A 22797-nucleotide genomic window follows, 5' to 3' on the forward strand; every position below is an offset into this window, starting at 1 on the left:
GTCAATGTTTTCAATACATCGTGATATTTTGGTGCCAAATCCGTAAATACAGTACAGTAGAGTCTCACTTATCCAACACTCGCTTATCCAATATATCGTGATATTTTGGTGCTAAATTCGTAAATACAGTAATTACTACATAGCATTACTGTGTACTGAACTGCTTTTTCTGTCCAATTTGTTGTATAACATGATGTTTTGGTGCTTAATTTGTCAAATCATCACCTAATTTGATGTTTAATAGGCTTTTCCTCAATCCCTCCTTATTATCCAGGATATTCGCTTATCCAGGCTTCTGCCGGCCCGTTTAGCTTGGATAAATCAGACTCAACTGTACTTTCATTGCCCTCCTCATCCTTGTTTTTGTTGTTGTTTATAATTTACATAGGGTCGCATTCATTCACTCTTGGCACTGCTTTGGTTGCCATTATTACTACAGTAGAGTCTCACTTATCCAACACTCGCTTATCCAAGCCTCTGGATTATCCAACGCATTTTTGTAGTCAATGTTTTCAACATATCGTGATATTTTGGTGCCAAATCCGTAAATACAGTAATTACTACGTAGCATTACTGCATATTGAACTGCTTTTTCTGTTAAATTTGTTGTCTAACATGATGTTTTGGTTCTTAATTTGTAACATCATCACCTAATTTGATGTTTAATAGGCTTTTCCTGAATCCCTCCTTATTATCCAAGATATTCACTTATCCAGGCTTCTGCTGGCCCGTTTACGTTGGATAAGTGAGACTCTACTGTAATAAGAAAGTATTATTATTATTATTATTATTGTTTCTATTCCAGTCTTCCCTCACATATCGCGGGGGCGATGTTCCAAATGAAACTCCGCAAAGTAGGGACACTCTATTTATTTATATAGTTTTGCCCAATCTTTGGCCCACAAAAGTATAGTTTTAAATCAGGTGGAGCTGGACCTCCCCACTTTCTTTCATCAATCATGTATTTTACTTTAATTCTGGGTTTCTTTTTTCTTTCCTTTTGCCAAATAAACTTCATTATATCTATATGCCAAAAAGAAAAAAAAAGGGCCGTCCAGAATCCTGAACGGGATCTTGTGAACAGCTTGTGTATTTTAACTTCTTTTGTACTGCGGGTTGTATGTTGTATTGAAGGGGTCACTTCACTTAGCCCAAAGTGACTCCATTTTAGAATTGCCTGTCTGCTTTGAAATGGAGGATCAGTCTCCCCTCTAAATTATAAAGAATTGCAACTTGCTGTTTTTGCAGCATGTGTCTAAGTTTAGCAATAATCAGTTTCGGTTGTACTTGCGGTTAGGGTAATTCCGAGAATTGTATGCAACATATATACGTTACATATGCTATGCTTGCACCTGCTGAAATCTTGCGGTTAAGAACATCCTGGACTTGTTGACAACGCAGGAAACTCTAGCTCACCACAAACTGATCTGAGGGATTTCCAGTAAAGTCCAGTCCAGAAAGAGGAACTAAAAATCTGTAAACAACTGCCCTATAAATTGGCCGAGGTGGGACCACTCTGGGCCGACAGCTTTTGCCAGCCACACACTGTGTGACTCTGTCTGCCGGTAGCTACCAATAAAGGTGTTTTGTCTGCAACGAATTTTGGGCTCTTTAATGGTCTCATAGCGGCTTGGCGAACTCGGGTAATTCTCAGTGATTGGGGTTAGTTCCCAAATCACCCCTTTCATTTCTGGTGCGTTGGCCGGGAACTTTGAAATTTTGGGATTTCTAGTACTTCGCCAAGGTTCCGTTGTAGACCACTCAAGAGCTACTCTTGGGAGCAAGGCGTGGCCACTTCCCCCTTCCGGGGTGCCGCGTACGGTCCGCGCTGAGACGTGCACGGCCTCTCGAGGTAAACACCAGCGGTTCCCTACGTGACACCCGAGGCAGGGAAAGGTGAGCTCTCCTCCAAAACCAACTTGTTGGGAGACAACCATCGCTCGTGGGAAGGCGGCCGCCGCGGGACAGAACGCCAGATAGGCAAGTATATCTCTTAAACCGCTGTTGTTTAGCATTGCGGGGAGGGAGAGTTTTAAAATTGTAGAAATTGTTCTGGGTCCCGTTAGAAGCCCTTGGGAAAACGTGAGAAACCCAAAGGGAAGAGCTCTAGGAGAGACCTGATAGGGAGATCCAACCAGGTCTAGGAGGCAAGCCCTATTGACTGGACGTGCACGGGAGATCCAACCACAGTCCAAGGGACATACTCCATTGGGGAAAAAAATTTATTTCTGTGTTTTCTTTTCGCATCTTGTGGGAGGGCGGAGAAGACCTTGCGTTCCCGGTTACTGGCCATTGATCTTCTGGGGGTGCCGGCCAGGGTCGACTCCACATACCACAATGGGTGGGAAAGAATCAAAGAAATCCAAAGGAGCAGAGGGGTCGGTGACCCCTCTCCAATGCATGTTAGAGAATTTTGATAAGTTTTCCAAATACGCACATGGGAAAGGAATGAAGCCAAATAAGTTGCGCTCGCTGTGTGAGGTGGAATGGCCCTCATTCCCCCTCACTCCCCAGTGGCCTCCTGAAGGGTCACTCGATCTTGCTTTGACTGCAAATGTCTATAGATTTGTTGGTGAGGTACACCCTGATCAGGCCAAATACATTTCAGCTTGGTATGATATTGTAAGGAAACCGCCTGATTGGTTGAGAGAATGCAAATGCATGGTGGTTGAAGAGGTGATGTCTGGGGGGAATAGAGGACTTGCCTCAGGTAATTCCCAGAGGGGAATTGGCACCCCAATGGGAGGAAGAGGGGGAAGGCAAATTGCTAAACCTCCCCCCTATCAAGATTCAGGGAATCCGGCTGACGAACCCATGCCGGCTCCCCCATATATACCTACCCTCTATACTCCACTGACATCACACGTAAGGGGAGGTGCGGTGGGGGGACTTGACCTCACGGCAGCGGCAAGCGCCCCCAAGCAGGAGCAGCCTGCTGTGAGTTCTGGCCCCCAGCCGCTCTACCCCTCAGAAGAGATAAAGCGAACGGAGAGGCAGGCAAAAATAGATGCTCGTCAGAAGCTGGAAGAATTGAAGCAAGCCCATTGTTATAGTGAATCAAGTGATGATGAGGCAACATTGTGCCCCATAAGGGAGGTGCCGCAACTTGTGCCATTGTCCCTAGATGATCAGGGGCGCCCTAGGTTTGAGACTAGGACTCTGTTTCAACACGTTCCTTTTACTTCTTCGGACATTTTGAACTGGCGCACAAACCGCCCCGCCTGGTCAGAAGATCCGAGAGGCATGGCGAACCTGGTTGAAGGTATCATTCAGACACACAATCCTAGCTGGGTGGATTTGAAACAGTTGTTGGAGGCTTTGTTGACGGCAGAAGAACGAGTGTTGTTGACGCAAGTGGGTAGACAGGAGGCTGCAAAGGAACATGCAACCTCTCATAGTATAGATGCGGTGGATGTGTACCAGGAAAGGGTATTCCCAGTGAGGGAAGACCCACATTGGGATTTGAATGAACCACGTGGCCTTGGTAAGGATGCTCTGAGGTTGTATCAGAATTTGGTTGTGCGCGCTTTGAGGAAAGGAGTTCCAAGGGTCCCAAATTTGAAAAAGATTTACCAGATGGAGCAGGAGAAGAATGAAAGCCCGGTCGCATTTCTGGAAAGGCTCAGGGAAGCGTTTGAGAAGTTTTCTCCCTATGACATGGATGATCAGAGGGATCAGGCTGCAGGGAAGATAGTGTTGAAAAGTGTTTTTTCAAGCCAGTGTAGCCCAGACATACGGAGAAAGTTACAGAAGGATGCTGGTTTGGCTCATTTGACTTTGGAAAGGATTTTGGAGATTGCAAATCAGGTTTACTTGTCTCGTGAGGTTGTACAGGCAAAGAAAGATGAAACAGCGGTGGCTCGCAGGGCCAAGGTCATAGCTGCTGTGTTCCAAGGGGGACAGCCGCAAAGACCCAGAGGATCAGGCTGGAAAGGGAGAGAACAAGGAAAGAAAGGACCAGGGGGCAAGCCACTGGGAAAGAATGAATGTGCAAGGTGCCACAAGCATGGGCATTGGGCAGCTGATTGCAAAGTGGATCTTGAGAAAGGACAGAATAGAAAAATGCAGAATGGAAACTGGAAAGGGAAAAGGCAGAACCGTGGGGCTGCCGGCCAGCCCAGATGGGCTCCGGTTGCCGCTGGATTGGTAGACCCCGCGTTAGATGTGCATGGATTGGCCTCCGTGAGGGAGGAGGATGAGTATGAGCAATAGGACAGACCGGCTCCCGGATCCCCGGGTAGCCATGGAGTGGTTAGGATTGAACCAGGGGAGCCAATGGTCGATATGAAAGTTGGAAATCAATCCGTTGAGTTTATGCTTGATTCCGGGGCTTCTAAGTCTGTGGTGAACACGGCTGTGTCTCACCCAACTGGAGAGGATGTAAATATTGTAGCAGCTACAGGAAGACGAAAAGCTTGTCCTCTGTTGGCAGAGAGAGAATGTTTGCTAGGGGGGCATCTGGTCAGGCATAGGTTCATTTATATGCCTGAGTGTCCAGTGCCTCTAATGGGAAGAGACCTTTTGTGTAAAATGCGAGCTGCTCTGCTTTTTGAAGAGGATGGTTCAATGTTGGCAGGCTTCAGGACAGGTCCGGATAGGCAACTGGTAGAACAGCAGTTGAAAATGGCTTTGGAACTACCTATGGAGGAAGAGTGGAGATTGTATTCTGTATTGGAAGAAAGAACCGACTGGGAAGCATTCAATGTACCAGAGGTATGGGCAGAAGATAACCCTCCGGGGTTGGCAAAGGATGTTCCACCAGTCATAATTGAATTAAAGCCCTTCGCCAATCCGGTGGCAATCCGACAGTATCGGCTCCCTCGGGAGGCGATTGTTGGAATCGCCGCCTATTTGGAGAGGTTGGAGAGATACGGAATACTGGTTCCTTGCCAGTCTCCATGGAACACACCCTTGTTGCCAATCAGGAAGCCGGATGGGTCTTATCGCCCTGTCCAAGATTTGAGGGCTGTAAATAAATTAGTAGTCCCTCTTCACCCGGTAGTTCCAAACCCATACACACTGCTTAGCCTTATTCCACCCCATCACCAATGGTTTACTGTCCTGGACCTTAAAGATGCATTCTTTTGCATCAGACTGGCTGAAGAAAGCCAGAAGATTTTTGCCTTTCAAAAGGAGGATCCTGGGACAGGGGCCAAAGGTCAACTCGTTTGGTCAAGATTGCCGCAAGGGTTTTGTAACTCCCCGACCATTTTCGGACAAGCCCTGGCACAGGACTTGCTGCCTATGGTCAAAAATGATAAAGGATGGACCAATTCTCCAATATGTAGACGACATTCTTCTCTGTGCAGATAGTAGAGAGGAATGTTTAGAGGGAACTCAGACCTTGTTGCAGTTCTTGGCAGAGAAAGGTTACAAAGTCTCAAAGAAAAAGGCTCAGCTGGTTCAGCAGGAAGTGAAGTATTTGGGTTTTCGTTTGGCCAAAGGTGTTCGGAGGTTAGAGGTGGAGCGCAAGGAAGCCATCTGCTCCATCCCTACCCCCCAAACTCGGAAGCAGGTCAGAGAATTCTTAGGAGCGGCAGGGTTTTGTCGTATATGGATTCCGAACTTCGGACTATATGCCAAACCCCTCCATGAGACTACAAAAGGGAAGTCAGGAGACCCCTTGGTGTGGGGAGCAGAACAGCAGGATGCATTTGAGCAATTGAAGAAGGCCTTGATGTCTGCCCCAGCTTTGGGGTTGCCTGATTTGGACAAAACTTTTTACTTGTATGTGGGAGAACGGAAAGGAGTGGCTGTAGGAGTATTGACTCAGTTGGTAGGCGATTGGCCCAGGCCAGTGGCTTATCTGTCTAAACAACTGGACAATGTGGCCTGTGGATGGCCCCCATGCTTGAGAGCTGTAGCGGCTGCTGCAGTTCTAGTGGAGGAGGCAAACAAGCTGACCTTAGGGCAGCCTGTGATTTTAAAGTGTCCCCATGCAGTAGTGACTTTAATGGAACACAGGGGACACCATTGGCTCACCAATAGCCGAATGCTTAAGTATGAAAGCATGTTGGTGGACAATCCACAGGTTAAATTGTCAGTGTGTGCCACTTTAAACCCAGCTACCTTGTTGCCAGTGGAAGAAGGAGAATTGATGCAGCATGATTGTTTAGAGGTGATGGATGAAGTATATTCGAGCAGGCCAGATCTCAAAGATCTGCCACTACAGACTCCAGAATGGGTGCTTTTCACAGATGGTTCAAGTCGTGTGGTTGGTTCTGAAAGGAGAGCGGGGTATGCAGTGGTGAATAGCAATGGGGAGACCCTAGAGGCAAAGGGGTTGCCTCCGGGGACTTCCGCACAGCGGGCCGAGTTGATTGCTCTGACCAGGGCCCTCCAATTGGCTAAAGGAAAAAGAGTCAATATTTATACTGACTCGAAATATGCCTTCACCACCTTGCATGCCCACGGTGCCATTTACAAGGAAAGAGGACTGCTGACCTCTGCTGGACAACAAATCAAGAATGCAACAGAAATTTTACAGCTTTTAGATGCAGTTTGGGAACCAAAGAAGGTAGCAGTCATGCATTGCAAGGGACATCAGTACGGTGAGGATCAGGTAACACAGGGAAATCGCCTGGCAGATCAACAGGCTAGGAAAGCAGCAGATGAGAGCACATCAGAGGAATCAGTTTTGCAATTGGATGTTACACCCACAGTAGAGTCCATGACTTACTCTGCACAAGAGAAGGAGTGGGCCCTAGCAGAAGGGGCACAGTGGAAGGGTAATATTCTTATATTGCCCAATGGAAAAATTTTCGTCCCAAAAGCGTTGGGATGGGGATTGGTGAAGGAGGTTCATAGACAAACCCATTTAGGTGCAACAGGAATGGCTTCACTATTGGAACGGCAAATCTGGGTGGACGGCTTGCATGCCCTGGCCAGAACCGCTGCTCTAAGATGTGAAATTTGTGCTAAGAACAATCCCAGGATGGGGCCATTGCTCCCACCTGGAGTTCAGTATTTGGGAACGACTCCCTTTGAGTCTCTAGTGGTTGATTTCACTGAAATGCCAAAAGTCCAAAGATTTCATTACATGTTGGTGATGGTATGCACATTCTCAGGGTGGGTGGAAGCATATCCTACCACCTCTGAGAAGGCTGTAGAGGTCAGCCGTGCCATGATGAGGGACATAATCCCTAGATACGGAATACCTTTACACATTGGGAGTGACAACGGCCCGGCCTTTGTCCACCAGGTCCTAGGGTGCCTAGCCCAGTTGTTAGGAACCGCTTGGAAATTGCATTGTGCATACCGGCCCCAATCTTCGGGGAAAGTGGAAAGGATGAATAGGACCTTGAAAGGAACAATCTCAAAGATGTGTCAAGAGACTGGGATGACATGGGTTCAAATATTGCCAATGGCATTACTAAAGGTCAGATGCACCCCCACCAGGGTCCTGGGTTTGTCACCTTATGAATTGTTGTATGGAAGACCCCCTCTGAAAATTAGACCTCTGCAAGGAGACATACACGAATTAGGAAAACAAGAGTTGATAAAAGAGGTCCAAGCTTTGGGTACAGTGTTGAACAAACTGTATAAATATACTGGCATGCTGCGTTACCCTTTTCCCGTTACTGCGTTACATTCTTTCTCACCAGGAGATTTTGTTTGGCTGAAAGATTGGAAGTGCGATCCCCTCGGCCCAAGGTGGAAGGGACCACTGGAGGTGTTGCTTACAACCCCTACTGCTGTGAAGTTGAAAGGTATAAAGCCGTGGGTACATTACACTCGTGTCAAGAAGGACTATACCACCAAAGATCCTGAGTTCTGGAAGGTAAACCTACACAAGGACAATCCATTGAAATTCACACTCACACGCCCTAAGGGTCAAGCTACCAAGAGCTGCCCTGAAGAGGAGGGGCCCGAAGCTACCTAGAGCTAGCCCCAGAGGTCAGGTTACCAAGAACCGCCTTGAAGAAGGAAGGAGGGTACACTTCCGAGAGTGTCCCAAAAGACCGAATGGACACTTGGTTTTGGGTGTGGGGCATTGGGGGTTCCTGTGTGGGTTGTATTTTGTTTCTGTGTTGGCTAAAATTTTGTGATATTAAGGACGAACACCACTGTGAAAATGAGGACACAATTATACTTATTGATATTGATAATGATGCCATTGGTGCAGACTCAGATGGGTTGGGACAAGAACATGTTCCACCAATTAATTAAAGAAATAGCCAAAGAAGCAGAGGTCGCAGACTGCTGGATTTGTGCCCATAGCCCTCACTCTCAATATGAGGGTTGGGTCATGAAAGCAGGGCCACTGCTGGATGTATCTGGATGGAAATTGTTTACCCCTTGGACATATGCAAGTGAAGAGGGGTTGACTGATTCGGCTCAATTTTTATTGGCCCTTGATGATTCTGCACCAGATGCATCAGCCTGTCTGACACGGTCAGAGGAAGGGATTTCAGAAGTTGATCATAAGAACTTCCCCCAAGCCAAACTCATAAAAGTAGGAGATTACCCCCGTTGTAATCTCACTCTCCCTGTGTATTATGACAACATACATTTTGGAGTTGAACAGCCACAGCCACAACGAGATGGTCACTTGCAGAGATTAAAAAGACAAGTGGCCTCACCAGAGGGGGGTGACAAGAAACCGCCCTCTCGTCCGGCACGTAATGGGAAAGTTAACACTCCCCCCAAAATATATGTGGTTAAGCCCGGGTCGGAGCTGCCTCGAGCAGCAACTCAGCCACCTGAGGCGGGAGCGGCGGCTCCACCACAACCGCCTGTGGGTGGTGCTGTTTCTTCACCACGATCACCAGAGGTGAGAGCCGCACCCCCACCGCGGCAAGATCTGCTCCGGACACAAGGAAACTTCCCAATGGAATACCAAATTCCTGGAAGGCCAAGGCCCGGTATACTGCTTGATAACCATGCAATGGGAGGATTGCCTCCGGGATACTTCTGGATATGTGGGAAGTGGGGAGGTAAAGTCTTACCCCCACTATGGGTTGGTACCTGCACCATTGGTACCCTAATCCCCACTAATATTGGGATACACCCGCGAGAGCAGCCCCTGCATGCATTGGAAGCAGCTGACCGGTGGAACAGGCCTAAGAGATCCTATGATGAAAAACGTGGCTATGATCCTGATAATACATACCTAACAGAGGGAGAAAGATTTGGAGCAATCCTGTTCCCTTGGGTGGGAGTTGCCCTAAATGTCAAACAACTAAGGAGGCTTTCCGCACAGCTGGAAATTTTGGCCAATCAAACCGTTATAGGCATAAAGGCACTCCAGACTGAAATTGACTCACTAGCAGGAGTCCTTATGCAACACAAGATGGCATTAGATTACCTTCTGGCAGCAGAGGGTGGCTTATGTGTATGGCTGAACACAACTTGTTGCCATTATGTCAATGAGTCTGGGCTTATTGAATCTGATGTGGCCAAAATCAACAACGTTGTCTCCACCATAAGGGCTACTTATACCCCCAAGGGAACCGGCTGGATGGATTGGCTTTTTGGCTGGCTCCCGAATCTTAATTGGTTACGAGACCTCATCAAGGTATTGTTTATAATTTTGCTGATTATACTTCTTGCTTTGCTCTTTTTGCCTTGTATTATGTCATGCTTAAGAAACATGATGGCGAGACTGATCACTGCCACCTTCAGTCAGCACAGGGAAGTTCAACGTGTCATGTATATGCAGTTAAACACCATGGAGCAAGACACCACCCCACTGTAATTGGGCCTGTGTAACCAAGAAAATGTCTTCCTTGGTTACAAGAAAAAAAACGGGGGAATGAAGGGGTCACTTCACTTAGCCCAAAGTGACTCCATTTTAGAATTGCCTGTCTGCTTTGAAATGGAGGATCAGTCTCCCCTCTAAATTATAAAGAATTGCAACTTGCTGTTTTTGCAGCATGTGTCTAAGTTTAGCAATAATCAGTTTCGGTTGTACTTGCGGTTAGGGTAATTCCGAGAATTGTATGCAACATATATACGTTACATATGCTATGCTTGCACCTGCTGAAATCTTGCGGTTAAGAACATCCTGGACTTGTTGACAACGCAGGAAACTCTAGCTCACCACAAACTGATCTGAGGGATTTCCAGTAAAGTCCAGTCCAGAAAGAGGAACTAAAAATCTGTAAACAACTGCCCTATAAATTGGCCGAGGTGGGACCACTCTGGGCCGACAGCTTTTGCCAGCCACACACTGTGTGACTCTGTCTGCCGGTAGCTACCAATAAAGGTGTTTTGTCTGCAACGAATTTTGGGCTCTTTAATGGTCTCATAGCGGCTTGGCGAACTCGGGTAATTCTCAGTGATTGGGGTTAGTTCCCAAATCACCCCTTTCAGTATGTATGTCTATGTGCTCAATGTTTTGATACGGCCGATGGGCTAATCAATAAAATGTTATGGATACACTGCCCATCAGCCACGGATACAACACAATCTGGACTATAATCGCTTAGCACGGCGTTCCATCCCGAAACGGACGGGGCCACGGAGCGGGTCCAGAAGGCTTTGCAGCCATTTCTGAGGCGAGAGAGACCTTTCTTTCCAGCAAGACCCACGGAGTGGTGAAGAAGATGGCTGCGTGGCAACAGCCTCCGTGACTAGCTCCGCTGACAAGGAGAAATAAAAACCACCACATACCTTGCTACAGGGCCCTCTGAAACCCTAATTGGCTGTTGTTAAAGGGGTGAGGCTGCTGGCTATCTTTTTGGACTTTTTGGACTGGTTTTACCGTTGCCGGCTGGAGGTGCTGCCGATAGGAGCTGCAGAAGATCAAGAAGGAGAGGAGAGGCCCGACCGCCATTTCGCCTGCTCGCCCGAGAACTCTGACGGTGGCGGTAGTGGGGAGCATTGGGTGAGCGTTGGGACATTTGAGGCCGCGCCGAGCCGGGTGGTCTCTCCCCAGTTTCTCCCTTAACTTCGGAGGCAGCGTCGTACCGGGCTGCCTCCCTGGGTGCCTTACTGGCCTTTGAGGCTTTCTTCTGCTCCCACCTCAGCCTCCGGGGCGACCATCTTCTATTTCCCCGTCGGCTTCCTTCCCGGCTTGGAGGTCGCGCCGTGCCGGGCGGCCTCCTCCAGCCCTTAGGGGACAACGAGGCCCTTGGAGGCCGCACCGAACCGGGCGGCTCCCTGTAGCCTTTACATCTGCTCCAGGAGAGGCTAGGCCTGTGGAGGCCGCGCCGAACTGGGTGGCCTCCATTAACTCCCTCGGCCGCCGCGTGTGCGCATACGCCGGGGACGGCTACAGCTTCCAGCGGGTTCTCACGGGGATAACCAGGTTCGTAGAGGCCGCGCCGGACCGGGCGACCTACCCCCAGCCCCCTTCTCGGCCATCCAAGAGATCGAGGCCTTCGGAGGCCGCGCCGAACCGGGCGGCCTCCCACAGCCCTCTCTTGGCTTCTTCATCGGCCTTCCTCAGCCTTGGAGGCCACGCCGGACCGGGTGGCTTCTTTCATCCTGCTTTTCGATCTTTGCAAAGACTAGGCCTGTGGAGGCCGCGCCGAACCGGGTGGCCTCCTTTACCTCTAACCTACTCCTTGGTCATCCAAAAGCGAGCCAGGCCATCGGAGGTCGCGCCGTACCGGGCGGCCTCCTCTAGCCTCCCTTAGGCATTGGAGACTGTGCTGAACCGGGTGGACCCACCAGCTCTCCTCGCGGCCAGCCTTTCTCCGTTTGATCACCAGAGGCTACGTGTGGACCGGGCGGTCCTGTGTGGAGCAGCAACTCCTAGAATTCATCAGTGCTACACTTGCCACTTTGCCCTTTTTTTTTTTTTGAGTGTGTGTGTGTGTGTGTATATATAGTTGTGTATTAAGGATGGGAGTAAGAAAGCCTTATTTTAATTTAATTTAATCTAATAGGGGATACAGATCCGATTGTGATAGGAAGTGGATGTGAGAGTCTGGTATCAAAGGTCATAGGAAGTAATCACATAGGATTAGAGAGTACCTCGAGTTTAATTAATGGTTGAATCTGATGGTTTTGGAATGTGTTAGATGGTTCGTGTATGTAGGTTGACATATTAGTGTGCAAGAGGCTGACAGGATTAGATATCAGGAATGGGATGTCAACTCTGAATTTGTTGAAAGATCTGAGTGGTTTACTATAGGAAAGAAAGATCTGAGTGGTTTACTATAAGAAGGTCACTGAGAAGGTAATAGACATTGAGTATGCAGGAAACTCGGAGGAAGAACGATCTTTCCTACCTATGTGACCTTTTGGGGAAATTGTTCAGTGCTGTCTTACTTCAGATTGAGACACTGAACAAGAAAATTGATCTTCTTTTTAAAGGACTTTCCCTGATTGTGGAAAATCCATCCCCTATAGACAGTAGAGCAACTATACCAGTCAATCTCGCTAACATGGAAGAGGAATTTAGTGCTCTGGAAGGCCAAAAGAGGAAGAGGCTGGAGGAGCAGAAGGTAGCTAATGGGTTAGATGCTGAAGTGACTAGTGAGGGAATGGGGCTGCTATCTGGGGGAGAGGGACAGGGGAGGGATGGGTGGAAGGAGATCAACAGAGCCTCTTGGAGGACTAACAAGGCGTCATCCTCTGAATTGATTGGACAATCACTGGACATTCCCTGCAATCCCCAGCTTCTGTTACGAACTAATAGGGTGGCAGTGGAAGTTTCAGATTCAATACTGAACAGAGGCAGATGGTCATCTAAGCGAGCGGTACAGACATCTCTATCACAAATACTATCTGTAAGCCGGCCGGAAGTGAAGATTGAGACTATTGACTGGCTTCGTAGAGATTACCATTCTTGGAACCGCTCCCTACGCCTCCTCATTGGACTGGAAGACAAATTGTTATTGGAGGAACTGCTCTCGCTTGGGCCTAAATTACAACTGCTGGGCATCACTCTTAGAAGAGTATTAGAAGATCCAGTGATTCGCCCCTTGGTCAGCGGGCTGATCTCCGACACACAAGATTTAATAACCTCTAACAACGGGGTCGAACGCTCGCCGGTGTTGGCCCCCTTTTCAGAGTTCCACTTTGAGACTCCCTCCCCAATTTTAAACTATGCCTGTTCCACCTCTCAACCCTGCCCACAGACATTACCCTTGTTCAGCCCCCTGTCAATGTCAGATGACGTTAAGTCAGATGACTCCGTCTCTTTACCTCTAATGGAGATGGGTTCCTTCCTTAATCAAACAAATACCTCTGTGGGCCCCACATTTCAGAACAGCTGACTAACCCCCTTAAAAGGCAACCTTAATCAATCAATCCCCCAGGAGGTAGAGGGTTCCCACGGGTGGGGCACCATTGAGGTAGTGTGGGGGAGGAGGAGGAGGAAGAGCGGTCACTTGCGACCCTGGGAGAAGCGCAACAGAGTTTTTGCGACCCTGGAGAGGAATAGGTGTGGTAGTCTTCAGGACAGACCCCCCGGCCTTAAGGTTTTGCTTCTGAATGCCAGATCTGTCAATGGTAAGACAGCTGTTATTCAGGATTTAATCCTGGATGGGGGGGCGGATCTGGCATGCATCACCGAGACGTGGTTAGACGAGCTGGGTGGGGTGAATCTCACTCACCTGTGTCCACCGGGTTTTGGGGTGCATCAGCAGGCCAGGGCTGGGGGGCGGGGAGGAGGAGTCGCGGTGATCTTTCGGCAGTCCATCGCCCTGATCAGATGCGCCATTCCGCAAACTTCGAGGTTCGAGTGTGTCTTCCTGAGGGTGGGAGCCCGAGACAGCTTGGGGATTCTGTTGGTGTACCGTCCACCCCGCGACCCAGCAGTCTCTCTGTCCGAGCTAGCAGAAGTGGTCTCCAATGCAGCCCTTGTCTCCCAACAACTTATAGTTTTGGGAGACTTTAACATTCATGCCGAGACCACATTGACAGGTGCAGCTCAGGATTTCATGGTTGCCATGACGACCATGGGGCTGTCTCAAGTTATATCTGGGCCCACACATCAGGCGGGACACACGTTGGACCTTGTTTTTATTGTGGATGGTGGGACAGTCAGAGTGGAAGAGCAAAATATTCTTCCATTGTCATGGTCTGACCATCATCTGATCTGTTTAAGTATCGCCGTGCCTTCTAACCTCCGCAGGGGTGGTGGACCCACTAAGATGGTCCGCCCCAGGAGGCTGATGGATCCGGATGGACTCCTGAGGTCTCTTGGGGATCTTCCTGTTCTGGAGACTGGCGATCCTGTCGATGTCCTGGCTGATCGTTATAATAGTGAGCTGACAAGGGCATTGGACATGATCGCTCCCGAACGTCCCCTCTCGTTGCGTAGAGCCACGTCGACCCCTTGGTTCACTGAGGAGCTGGCTGTGATGAAGCGTACGAGGAGGGGACTAGAGTGCATCTGGAGGAAATCTCAGGACATGTCCGACCAAGCACGGGCTAAAGCCGCTATTAAGCTTACTCCGTGGCTTTGCGAGCAGCCAGGAAAGCTTTCACGACTGCTCGCATAGCGTCTGCGGCCAATAGGCCAACTGAGCTGTTCCGAGTTGTGGGAGAGTTTCTGCGGCCTCCTGAGGCCCAGGGGCTCCCCAATGACTTGGCAGCCAGGTGCAGCGATTTCGCGCACCATTTTGCAGGCAAAGTTGCTCAGATACGCCGTGACTTGGACTCCAGTTTAATTGTAGTTCCAGCGGAGGTAACCGAGGTACCTGTCTGTTCGATCTTGTGGGATTCTTTCCGGCTTGTTCTTCCTGATGACGTGGAGGGGATTCTTGGGTCTGTGAGGGCGACCACTTGCGCTCTGGATCCTTGTCCCTATTGGCTGGTTAAGCTGGCCAAAGAGGGGCTGTTGGATTGGTTTGTGGCTATAATAAATGCCTCTTTGAGCCAGGGGTCAATTCCATCCTGCTTTAAGCAGGCGGTAGTAAAACCGCTACTTAAAAAGTCCTCGTTAGACCCATCCGTATGTAACAACTACAGACCAATTTCCAACCTCCCATTTTTGGGCAAGGTTCTGGAGCGGGTGGTTGCCACGCAGCTCCAGGGGTTCCTCGATGACACTGATTTTCTGGACCGCTCGCAGTCTGGCTTCAGGCCTGGGTTCAGTACCGAGACGGCTTTGGTCGCCCTGGTGGATGACCTCCGCAGGGAGCTGGACGGGGGAGTGTGACCCTGCTGGTTCTCTTGGACATCTCAGCGGCTTTCGATACCATCGACCATGGTATCCTTCTGGGACGGCTGTCTGGGATGGGGCTTGGTGGCACTGTTCTGCAGTGGCTCCGGTCCTTCCTGGAGGGCCGTTCCCAGATGGTGAAGCTGGGGGACACCTGCTCGGACCCCTGGCCATTGACCTGTGGGGTCCCGCAAGGGTCTATTCTATCCCCCATGCTTTTCAACATCTACATGGAACCGTTGGGAGAGGTCATCCGGAGTTTTGGAGGGCGTTGCCATCTCTACGCAGATGACACGCAAATCCACTACTCGTTCCCATCTGACTCCAAGGAAGCCCCTCGGATGCTGAACCAGTGCCTGGCCGCTGTGGCGGACTGGATGAGGAGGAACAAGCTGAGGATCAATCCCGACAAGACAGAGGCCCTCCTGGTCAGTCGCTCGTCAGATCGGGGTATTGGGTGGCAACCTGTGCTGGACGGGGTTGCACTCCCCCTGAAATCACAGGTCCGCAGTTTGGGGGTCCTCCTGGATTCAGCGTTGACGCCTGAGGCTCAGGTGTCGGCGGTGGCCGGGAGGGCTTTTGCACAACTCAAACTTGTGCGCCAACTGCGACCATACCTCGTGAAGTCTGACTTGACCACGGTGGTGCACGCCTTAGTTACCTCTAGACTGGACTACTGTAATGCGCTCTATGTGGGGCTTCCCTTGAAGACGGCCCGGAAATTACAATTGGTCCAACGCTCGGCGGCCAGATTAATAACGGGAGCGAGTTACAGGGAGAGATCTACTCCCTTGTTTAAGGAGCTCCACTGGCTGCCGTTCATTTTCCGGTCCCAATTCAAGGTGCAGACCATCATTTATAAAGCCCTAAACGGTTTGGGACCCGCCTACCTTCGTGACCGTATCTCCTACCATAAACCTGCCCGATCTCTTCAATCATCAGGGGAGGCCCTCCTGTCACCACTGCCTTTATCTCAGGCCCGCCTTGTGGGAACAAGGGAGAGGGCCTTTTCTGCTGTGGCCCCCCGTTTGTGGAACTCACTGCCCATTGAGATCAGGCTAGCCCCCACTCTTTTAGCCTTTAGGAAAGATTTAAAAACATGGCTCTTCCGGTGTGCTTTCGGAGAGTAACTGTATATACCTCCTTTGTTTCTCCCCCCAACATCTATTCTGTAGACCCCGTTCCCCATGGTTTTATTCTTATCTCTTCTTACCCCGAGTTTTTAACTTTGTGTCCATGCGGCCCGCCCTTGTTATGTTATGCTACGTTTTGCTTTGATTTTGTTCTGTACTGTGTAGTGTTATTCTTGTATTGTTTAATTGTATTTTGATATGTTGTTTTTATATTTTGTTTATTGTATTTTCTTGGGCATGGCCCCATGTGAGCCGCCCCGAGTCCCCGTTGGGGAGATGGTGGCGGGGTATAAATAAAGTTTTATTATTGCAGACAGGAAGGTTTGCAGACAGGGAGCGGCTTCTCAGTCTGACCTCAAAGCGGGGACTCAGTTTATCTGTCAACGAAATATTTGAAGTCCACTCAGCCTTCTCGGAAGCTTCCCCCTATTCATTTATTTATTATTTATGACAGTATTTCTACCGCGCGCTTCTCACCCGACAGGGGACTCATACACTATAACACACATATGTAACAATCATAGAAACATTCATATTCAGTTTAAAATTAAATTGCATTTAAAACATTCATAAAACACATATAAATATAGATTTAGGCACCTTTCGGGTATGAAGCGGGTCTGTCAATCATATCCTGAAGCCTATGTTACAGATGGTGCTGTCTCTATTGTTTGAAAGCCTGGTCCCACAGCCAAGTCTTAGCTCTTTTTAGGAAGGAGGGGAGGGAGGGGGGAGGGAGGGAGGGGGCCTGGCCTCACTGGGGAGGGCCTTCCATGAGCGGGGCGGGGGGGGCACCACGGAAAAGGCCCCGTCTCCCGTCCCCATGAGCCGCACCTGTGAGACTGGCGGGACCAAGAGCAGGGCCTCCCCTGAGGATCTTCAATTACGTGGTGGGTCATAGCGGGAGACACATTCAGACAAGTAAGCTGGGCCGGAACCGTTTAGAGCTTTATACTCTAAAGCCAGCACTTTGAATTGTGCCCGGTAGCCAATCGGCAGGCAGTGGACCTGACGTAAAAGGAGGGTGGTACGCTCCCTGTACGTCACTCCGGTTATCAACCTGGCTGCCTCCTTCCCGTTGGACTAGTTGGAGCTTCCAAACAGTCTCCAAAGGCAGCACCACGTAGAGCGCGTTGTAGTAGTCTAATCGGGATGTAACAAGAGCGTGGACCACCGTGGCCAAGTCCGGCTTCCTAAGGTACGGGCACGGCTGGCGCACACGTCTCAGCTGTGCAAAGGCTCCCCTGGCCACCGCGGAGACCTGGGGCTCCAGGCTCAACCACGAGTCTAGGATCACCCCCGGACTGCGGACCTGCGCCTCCATGGGGAGTGTGATGCCATCCAGCACAGGCTGTGACCCTATGCCCTGATAGGCCTTATGATTGACCAGGAGGACCTCTGTCTTGTCTGGATTCAATTTCACCGGTTCAGGACCTGGACAGCCTCCTGAGTGACAGGTGGGAAGGAGTGACAGAGCTGGACATCATCTGCGTACAGATGGCACCGCACCCCGAAACTCCGGATGATCTCTCCCAGCGGCTTCATGTAAATGTTAAACAACATGGGGGACAGTAATACATTTCCCCTAAATGCACTGGCCCGCTTCCCATCTCTGCTGTTACCAACCCAGTGGCCGTTCAGTTGGAATGACCTCCTATGAGGAAAGTCCATCCTGTATTCCATGTCAGTTTCCTTGAACAAGCCAGTACTTCCCATAAGTGGAGTAAGTCTGGCTCTGACCCTGTTCCCATTATGGTGGGTGCCCACACACATTCCGAGATCAAGGATATTTTGGACTCTAAGAGATCTCAAGGGCAGCTTTTCTGCTCGGTCCAGTGGGCTTGGCGGGCCCCCCACCCTGAGTGGGTGGCTCCTGAGCACGTGCGGGCTCCCACGTCGCTGAGGCTTTTTCACAGAGACTTTCCCCTTAAAACTGGACCTCGACTGGCTCATAGTTTTCCTTTCTTTGTTTTCCTTTCTTTCCAGGGCCGTCTTCTTGGAGCGGTCTTGGGTCAACAAGATGATATACACAGGGATTGGCAGGAACTGCCAAGAACTGTCTTTCTGTTGCCTATGGTAAGATGGAAAATAAAGCTGTGTCCAAGGATTTGCCAAGAGCTTCCAGGTCCTGACAAAAAAGGTCAATGGAATTTTGGCCTGCATAAAGGGAGGTGGGTACAAAATAAAATTATCATCATCATTCATGAAAATGACACCTGCAAATATGGAGGGACAGCTGTCTTGAATATGGAGAAAAAAGTGGGCGCTAGAAACAATATCATACGACAGCTGACTGGACCAGGTAGATCACAACCCGAGACAGTGAAGACACCTGCCCTTGTGCTTGGCTACTCGGCTCCTGAGTGTGCACGCCCAGAGTGGAATACATCTCACCACGTTAACACAGTGGATGCAGCTCTGAATGAGACATGCCGCGTCACCACAGGATGTCTACACCCCACACCACTGGAGAAATGATACTACTTAGCCGGCATTGCACCACCTGATATCCGTGGGGAGTAGCAGCCGGTAATGAAAGGGCCAAGGCAGTGACATCTCCGGCCCATCCCCTGTTCGGATATCAGACAGCACGCCAACGCCTTACATCAAGAAATAATTTCCTAGGATCCACAGAGATAGTCACTGGGACACCTCAGCAGTCAAGAGTCCAAAGGTGGCAGGCTAAAACCGGAAACCTCAATCCGTGGCTGAGATGGGAGGAGAGACTCCCTCCTGGGCGGACAGAGGACGGGGCGACGTGGAAGGAAGGCCCGGAACAGACTGCGCTCTGGCACCACGAGACCCAGAGACAGCCTTCAGAAACGGGGCCACAGAGTGGAGTCCATGACGTGCGAGTGTGGAGGAGACCAAACCACACCCCACCACCGACTGCAATGCGGACCGAGCCCTGCCACGGGCACAACCGAGGACCTTCTCACAGCCACACCAGAGGCCTTACTCCAAGGGGCCAGATTCTGCTCAAAGGACATTTAGTATCAGGACAAGTTCTGAAAACTTAAAATGCATTACAACTGTACCCTCAGTTCACTTCTGACACGATACATAAAAATAAAAGCTGTTTTGAAAGTTTGGATTCAGATGTGTGGCAGCGAAAACTACTGTCATATCCCCCAAAAAGCAACTGATGATCAAAACACGGAATATATTTAATACCTGAAGCATGAAAATCAAACCCAGAGCCCTGAGACTGATCTATAGAAGGAAAACGATGCCCAAAGGACCCCAGATTTTCCATTGAACCCCAGGTTTACCTGCCTTTCCGGTCTCTGGTATTTTGACCCTTCTAAATCCCCTTTTCGCAAATACTTGCTTTTATTAAGAAAAGAAAGATAGTAATTCCATAATCTACAATGCGAAAACTATACGGCTCCCCGAGTGGCTGCCACAACTACAAAAATAAATCAGAAAAAGCACACACCGATACAACGGTCTTGTATAGACACACAAAGCACACTGAGAAGCGAACAGACAGACCTGGGTCTGAGTCTACGAACCTCACGCCGAGTGGAGAGTCTCCCTTATTATTCTCCTCCTCGTAGATAATCCTACGGAAGGACATTTCCGCTCCTGGCAACGCCCTCCTGATTCATGGATCTTCCAACTGACATTGGCCCCTGTTGTTGTTGTTGTTGTTGTCGTGAAAAAGTGATAAATGCTCAATACCTTGTAAAATTACAACTCTGCTCCTTCCATAGTATTGAGCCACGGCAATTGAAATGGTGTCAAACTACAGCAGAGTCTCACTTATCCAACATAATCTGCTGCCCTGCAGACTAGGACACGGAACAATGGCTTCAAACTACAGGAAAGGAGATTCCACCTGAACATCAGGAAGAACTTCCTCACTGTGAGAGCTGTTCGACAGTGGAACTCTCTCCCCGGGGCCGTGGTGGAGGCTCCTTCCTTGGAGGCTTTTAAGCAGAGGCTGGATGGCCATCTGTCGGGGGTGCTTTGAATGCGATTTCCTGCTTCTTGGCAGGGGGGTGGACTGGATGGCCCATGAGGTCTCTTCCAACTCTACTATTCTATGATTCTATGATTCTATGAACCAGGCTGGCAGAACGTTGGATAAGCGAAAATGTTGGATAAAAAAGGAGGGATTAAGGAAAAGCCTATCAAACATCAAATTACCTTATGATATTACAAATTAAGCACCAGAACATTACTTTTTACAACAAATTGACAGAAAAAGCAGTTCAATACACAGTAAGTAATTACTGTATTTACGAATTTAGCACCGAAACATTGCAACGTATTGAAAACACTGACTACACAAACACTGGCTGCTAACAACTTGACTACAAATAAAGATAGAATTGCATAAAAGGAACTTACAGTAACAACACTGTTGGAAGTTAAATGCGTAAAAAGTTCAGTCCTTGCTGCCTAGAGGAACAGCTGTGGATCCGGGCGGGAGGCAGACGGCGTTGGATAATCCAGAACGTTGGATAAGTGAGACTCCCCTGTACATTAATTCTACTGTGCAGATGCACCATTAGATCCTGGATTCCAGATGTTCCTGGATCTGCCAGTAATTCTCCCCGTGCCTGGGCATCCCGAAAGAAACAGAAGAGATCTAGTTCTTATTTCTGGAGGCGTGGGCGGGAGGATTGCCAGCCCTAAAGAATCACAGACTCATATAATCCAGTTCAAAGCAGATAATGTCCTCCGCCTCCACCTATACGCAGCCATTTCACTGTATTCTGGTCCAGATTTAGAGGCTGTGAGATACGGCACGTATATAAATTCCACTGCCTGACTTCCAGTCTTGAATACACTCACGGCGCTTGGCGATTGGTCAGTTGTATGTTTTTATTGTATTTTGTATGCCTTTTGGTTTTATGTTTATATGCTTTACGTGCATTTTGCAGTTGTATTTCATGTTATATTCTGGGCTTGGCCCTCGTGTGAGACCCTACGGGGAGATGGGGCGGGGTATCAGAAAAAAGGAATTAGTAAGTGAGTGAGTCCCCATCTTTCTTGAAATCGATTACAGTTAATTTAATTGGCAGTCCCTTTGTCCGTCTCTGATCATGGGCCGGCATTCCTCAGTCCGTCCCCTTGCGTGGAGTGACCACGTCCGCCCATCTCGGAGGGCAAACGACGCTTTGCTGCAGTTCCCGCGTATTCTCAGCATCTTCCCAGTTTTGACCCCAAATTGGGAGACAAGTTGTCCAGGAACACCTGGCCGCTCTAAACAAAGTCCCCAGGGCCAGATCAGCTCCATCCAAGAGTACTGAAGGAACAAGCGGAAGTTATTTCAGAACCACTGGCAATTATCTTCGAGAGTTCTTGGAGAACGGGAGAAGTCCCAGCAGATTGGAGGAAGGCGAATGTGGTCCCGATCTTCAAGAAGGGAAAAAAGAACGACCCAAACAATTACCGTCCGGTCAGCCTCATGTCGATACCAGGCAAGATTCTGGAAAAGATCATTAAGGAAGTGGTCTGCGAACACTTAGAAACAAATGCGGTCATTGCCAATAGTCAACACGGATTTACCAAAAACAAGTCATGCCAGACTCATCTGATCTCTTTTTTCGATAGAGTTACGAGTTGGGTCGACACAGGGAATGCCGTGGATGTAGCCTACCTGGATTTCAGTAAGGCCTTCGACAAAGTCCCCCACGACCTTCTGGCAAGGAAACTAGTGAAATGTGGGCTAGACAAAACTACGGTTAGGTGGATCTGCAATTGGCTAAGCGAACGAACCCAAAGGGTGATTCTCACCAATGCGTCGTCTTCATCATGGAAAGAAGTCACGAGTGGAGTGCCGCAGGGCTCCGTCCTGGGCCCGGTTCTGTTCAACATCTTTATTAACGACTTAGACGAAGGGTCAGAAGGCACGATCATCAAGTTTGCAGACGACACCAAACTGGGAGGGAGAGCCAACACTCCAGAAGACAGGAGCAGAATTCAAAACGATCTTGACAGACTAGAGAGATGGGCCGAAACTAACAAAATGAAGTTCAACAGGGACAAATGCAAGATACTTCATTTTGGCAGAAAAAAATGGAATGCTAAGATAAAGAATGGGGGACGCTTGGCTTGACAGCAGTACGTGTGAAAAAGACAGTGGAGTCCTCGTGGGGAACAGGTTAAATATGAGCCAACAAAGTGATGCGGCTGCTAAGAAAGCCAATGGGATTCTGTCCTGCATCAATAAGGGAATAGCATCTAGATCCAGGGAAGTTATGCTCCCCCTTATTCTATTCTGCCTTGGTCAGATCACTTTACCTGGAATCACACTGCGTTGAAGGGAGATGTTGACAAGCTGGAAAGCGTCCAGAGGAGGGCAACTAACATGATCAAAGGTCTGGAGGACAAGCCCTATGAGGAGCGGCTTAAAGAACTGGACATGTTTAGCCTGCAGAAGAGAAGGCTAAGGGGAGACATGATGAGAGCCATTTACAAATACGTGATGGGAAGTCCTAGGGAGGAGGGAGCAAGCTTGTTTTCTGCTGCCCTGCAGACTGAACATCAGGAAGAACATCCACCTGAACATCAGGAAGAACTTCTTCACTGTGAGAAGGGCTGTTCGGCGGTGGAACTCTCTGCCGCGGACTGTGGTGGAGGCTCCTTTGG

General features: G+C 49.3%; 1 protein-coding gene across 1 annotated transcript in view; it reads right to left on the bottom strand.

Annotated features, from left to right (window-relative positions):
* LOC100562195 (zinc finger protein 850-like) overlaps window positions 1–22081 on the bottom strand; it is a 90700-nt gene extending 68619 nt beyond the window's left edge. Inside the window, exon 1 of the mRNA XM_062977013.1 lies at window positions 21943–22081. The gene's annotated coding sequence lies outside the window, so the exon portion shown is untranslated. The remainder of the gene's footprint in view (window positions 1–21942) is intronic.
* Between the last annotated feature and the right edge of the window lie 716 nt (window positions 22082–22797).

This window comes from Anolis carolinensis, chromosome 3 (genome assembly GCF_035594765.1).
Source record: "Anolis carolinensis isolate JA03-04 chromosome 3, rAnoCar3.1.pri, whole genome shotgun sequence".
NCBI classification, from domain to species: domain Eukaryota; kingdom Metazoa; phylum Chordata; class Lepidosauria; order Squamata; family Dactyloidae; genus Anolis; species Anolis carolinensis.